A 4,659-nucleotide genomic window follows, 5' to 3' on the forward strand; every position below is an offset into this window, starting at 1 on the left:
TTTAACAGTTGATTTTACTTATGTGGCATTAAATGACTGATTAGGATAAGGAGAGTGTAGTCACTCACCTGGGGTGCGAGTTAATTTTGCTTATGTGACATTAAATAACTGACTAGGACAAGAAGAGTGTAGTCATTCGCCTGGGGGTACGAGTGAGAGTCAATTTTTGATCAATTTAATATTAAAATAATTAAAAATAATATTAAAATTAAAAAAATAAAAAAATAACTTTTTTCCCATCATTTTTAATTAAAAAATATTTTTCAGAATTTAAAAATAATAAATTTGAAAAATAAAAATAAAAAACCCTCATTTACCACCCAAACCCCCTTTCCGTCCAACCCCCACCCCACCCCTCAGCCCCCCTCCCCATCCAACCACCCCCTCACCCCTGTCCAGCCCCACTCCCTCGTCCAGCCGCCCTCACCTCCCCTTCATCCCATCCCCGTCCATCCATGACTGTCATGGCATCACCATTAACGTCCCCCACCCTTACAGCTCTCTCCATCTCTTTTCGCCCCCCACCCCCATAGTCATGGCTGCCATAGCCATCACCATGTAAATATCTCTCACTTCATCTTGTTTTACTTCATCGTCATATATGACGTCCTCCCCCACCCACCCTCAGCTATGGCTGTCATAGCCATCACTATGTAAATATCTCTTTCTTCATCTTCTTTTTCTTCATCATCATATATGACGTCTTTGCTTTATTTTTTTGGGGCCCTTTTTTGGTCAAGTCTTTTTACTGTATTGATATTGTTGTTGTTGATTGTTCATTGTTGTGGCAAATATTGTTGTTGTTCTCAATTTAAATTTTTTATTTTGTTTAGAATTAATTTTATAACTTTTACAAATTATTAAAGATATTTAATTAAAAATTAAAAATTTATTATGTTTGTGTATGTGAATTTATAATTAAAACTTTAAATTAATTGAAAGAAAATTTCAATTATTTGAAATAAATTTGATGTTTAATTAAATTTATTGTGCTTGTATATTAAAATTTATATTTAAAAGTTTAAATTAATTTAAATAAAAAATTTATTGTATTTGTGTATTAGAATTTCTATAATTTATTAAAATAATTTATTTAAAATAAATTTTAATATTTAATTTGTCATATATCATTTAAAAAATGACTTGAAATTTCATAAAACACTTAAAAATGACGTAACAAGTAACGTAGCACATATGACAATTTATGTGGCAGTTGGTATGGTAAAATGTGTTACACTCTCCAAAAATATATTTAAAATATTATTTTTTTTAATAAATTCAGAGGTCCAAATTATAAACGTGTACGCAAAAGTGTCAACTTACAATCGATCTAGTATAGAGGTCTAAACGATCATTTTGCCTTAATAATATTGTGAAACCCACTTGTATCTTTTTTTAATTAAAGATTTGGAGGGTTTTCAACTCATTTTTCCCACTTATTGACCTACTCAACATTTGATAAGTACAGTAGCATTTTGGAAGAAATACATGGATTCACTCCCTTCAAAAAAAAAATTAACCCAAATTTTTTTTTTAAATCATCTTAAATTAAAGTTATGTCCTTTAATCTTGTATACCTAAACACGTCATATAACATACATATGAAAAGTTAAAATTAAAGTCTTGCAAAAAAACAACTGAGGGAGTACAACATAATAAACAAAAAATATGGACTTATGTGGTACTCCTGATCTCTAATTTACTAATTCTGAAATATCTTAAACAACATTTAATCTGATAATTAGCACAAATTACAATCCTCAAAACACACTAAAACGCAAACAACCACATTTATGTTATGCTTTGGAAAGACAGTTCCTAAACCATTAAAATGGACAAAACTATCTGAGAATTAAGGTTAGTGTAAAACACATGGATTCTGCTCAGGATACATGAATATCTTCTCATAGATTTCTCTCTGAAGTCTGACATGTGAAATTTTCATGAATTCATCACAGCAGAAAACATCCAAATAACACAAAATTCGCATAAAAAGACTTTCAATAAATCATATACCATCAATAAAACAAAATAAAATACGAATAGCTCTCATACTTAAAAAGCCTTATCTACTCATGATATAAATCAGCATAGCGTATATTGCCAATAAAGGCATGCAATCATTGAGCTAATTTTCACAAATCTGAAAAGAAAAAAAACTATAGAATCTAGTGGGAGATCAGGAGAGTAAAAAAGAAAGGTGTTATCTGTCACTGATCAATCAGAAACACGGACCAATTTCGTTCATCATATCTCCCCAAATACTATAAAGTAAATAAATTAATGTAACTAAATATAGAGTTGTGTTTTGCAGAGAAATAAGATATCATCAGAGACTTAAATACTAGGAATCATGGAATTTACCAATCATATTGTTGCAGTTATTTTCTCATCATCTGATTTCAATTCTACCAGAGAAAACAAATATTTAAACAAAAATCTAATCAATTGAAGTGTAAAAGGACTCATAAATTGAAGGGAGAATAAAAAAGAAGAATCAAATAGAGAGAAAGGCTAAAGTAGCATACTGTTGTTTATGCTCCGGCAAGCTTATATAAGCTAGTACTTTGCCAGGTTTAGTGATTCTCAAACCCTAATTTTCTATCCTTTTTCGTATTGGGCTGGGCTGGGCTGGGTTAGGGAATCGAAGCTTCTGGAACCCAACGTTGGGCTACTTTTGATGAGGCCTCGTTTGACGAGGCCCACAAATGCAATTCTCCCCTAGTTTATATACCTCTTTACCTTTAATTTACAATTAGTTTGTCATTATTCTATTCTTGTTATGAATGTATTTACATTATAATGAATGTCTATTAAGAATATAGATAAGATCTATCAAGATCTAGTTGATATCTATCAGGATTTAACGTATTTATCTTTTAGTCAGAAACTAAGAGTAAATTTTCTATATAAATAGAAAGACTCCTTCATTGAAAATCATCCTCAAGAATGAGAAATAAGAATTACTCTCTACTCTTCTTATTGTTCTTTATTATTTCATAACACGTTATCAGCACGAGATTCTATCAAACAAGGTGAGATTATTAATCTAAAGGTAAATTATCTAAAGGTAATTCCAAGTACGAGACTCTGCCAAACAAGGTGAGAGTATTAATCTAAAGATAATTTCAAGGTTAGTAATTTCTTTTTTTTTTATTTTGCTACTAAATGATATAATTATTGTTGGATTTGGGCAAAAAAAAAAAATTGGTTTAGAACCATTTATATTTTAAATTTATTCCTCAAGAATAATATTATCAAAAGGGATAATAATATGTTGGATTCAATTCCCATGAATTGATGCCTAAAACGCCTTTATATGGATAAGACATTGAGTTTGAATCTCAATGCACTATATTGATGATATTATAATGGTTAAGGAAAAATAATGAGTATTTGGTGAAATATGTCCCATCAAATATGCTTCATTCCTTGAATTGAATGTGGTAGCAATAAATCATATGTATGCCTTAATTTGCTTTTGTAGTAGTTAGCATAATTTGATACGCTTAACGCATGATTATATTTCATTCCTAGGAAATGAGAAACTTATTAATGCAAACATGCACTTGATTGTGATGGTATCACAACTCACTTCCGAAAGAGACTGAATAATTGAGAAAAGTTATTTTGAAATCTACTTCTGAAGTAATAAATCTGAAATTTATTCATGTACTAGTAAATCTGAAATTTACTAAAGAAAAAAGGTACATGTCATGGTAAACTTGGAGTTTACTAGTATAAAAGTTCATAAATTGATATAAACGATTGTGATATCCCAAAGATGTGCATACTGAGTATGTAACATATGTTGAAGATTCTTTATTACTTTTAATGTTGTTTGTTCTCATAATAAGTTGGTTGGACCAACTAATATTGGGATTAGATCCCTTAAAATCTGAAAAGTATAAAAGGTGATTATGAGCCCGTTCACCAGTCATGTGATCTATTAAGATGCATCAACATAAAATGATCGCATGTGCGTTTATTGTCAACATGTAGTTTAACATTCATAAAGTTGCTTAAGTTAAGAGTATAACTTTCAGATTGTGCAATCAAGACAATTCATCTTGATGATCATTGTTAAGCATCGAATGCCTTCAATAAATAGTTAAACATTGAGAGCAAAAGCTTTATGTGTTGGTTTGAAATATTATATACAAAAATACTTGTAAGCATCAAACCAATAAATTATGATTAATTTCCCCTCAAAGTTGGTTCTAAGTCAGGAATCACACGTTGTCCATCTAATAGTTAATGTGCGATATACGATTAATGCATATACCATGATGCACAAAGATGGATTCCTCAAAGAAGAAGGAGGATGTATGTTAGTTTTCCTAACATAAGGGGGAGATTATAAGCAGCTAAGAAATATATTAGGAATTATCATCAGATCCTCATTCAAAAGATAATTCAAGTCAAATGCCGAAAGCATCTCACATTTAAGCTGCAAGTACTCTTATTTTGTGTCCCTAAAGGACAAAATCTATGCATGCGTGAAGTATGGTAGATCAATCGGTTCTAAATGAAATAATTCTTGAAAAGGAGAAGGAGCAAATAATCATAATAAAAAGGCAATGTGCTCTTAGAACCTACGACATAACACTTCATGAAACCTTATGAGAGGTTCAGGTACTTGAAAATAATGAAATGATG

At 30.4% G+C, this 4,659-nt stretch overlaps 3 non-coding genes across 3 annotated transcripts; all 3 read right to left on the reverse strand.

The window, feature by feature from the left end:
* Positions 1-1,876: 1,876 nt before the first annotated feature.
* LOC124896435 lies at positions 1,877-1,964 on the reverse strand. Its single transcript, XR_007052798.1, has one exon. It is a non-coding gene; the product is annotated as a small nucleolar RNA R64/Z200 family (small nucleolar RNA).
* Positions 1,965-2,044: 80 nt separating this feature from the next.
* Positions 2,045-2,130, reverse strand: LOC124896434. The gene has a single exon (XR_007052797.1). It is a non-coding gene; the product is annotated as a small nucleolar RNA U54 (small nucleolar RNA).
* A 194-nt stretch (positions 2,131-2,324) lies between these two features.
* LOC124896432 lies at positions 2,325-2,403 on the reverse strand. Its single transcript, XR_007052795.1, has one exon. It is a non-coding gene; the product is annotated as a small nucleolar RNA Z199 (small nucleolar RNA).
* Between the last annotated feature and the right edge of the window lie 2,256 nt (positions 2,404-4,659).

Source organism: Capsicum annuum, chromosome 2 (genome assembly GCF_002878395.1).
Source record: "Capsicum annuum cultivar UCD-10X-F1 chromosome 2, UCD10Xv1.1, whole genome shotgun sequence".
NCBI lineage: Eukaryota > Viridiplantae > Streptophyta > Magnoliopsida > Solanales > Solanaceae > Capsicum > Capsicum annuum.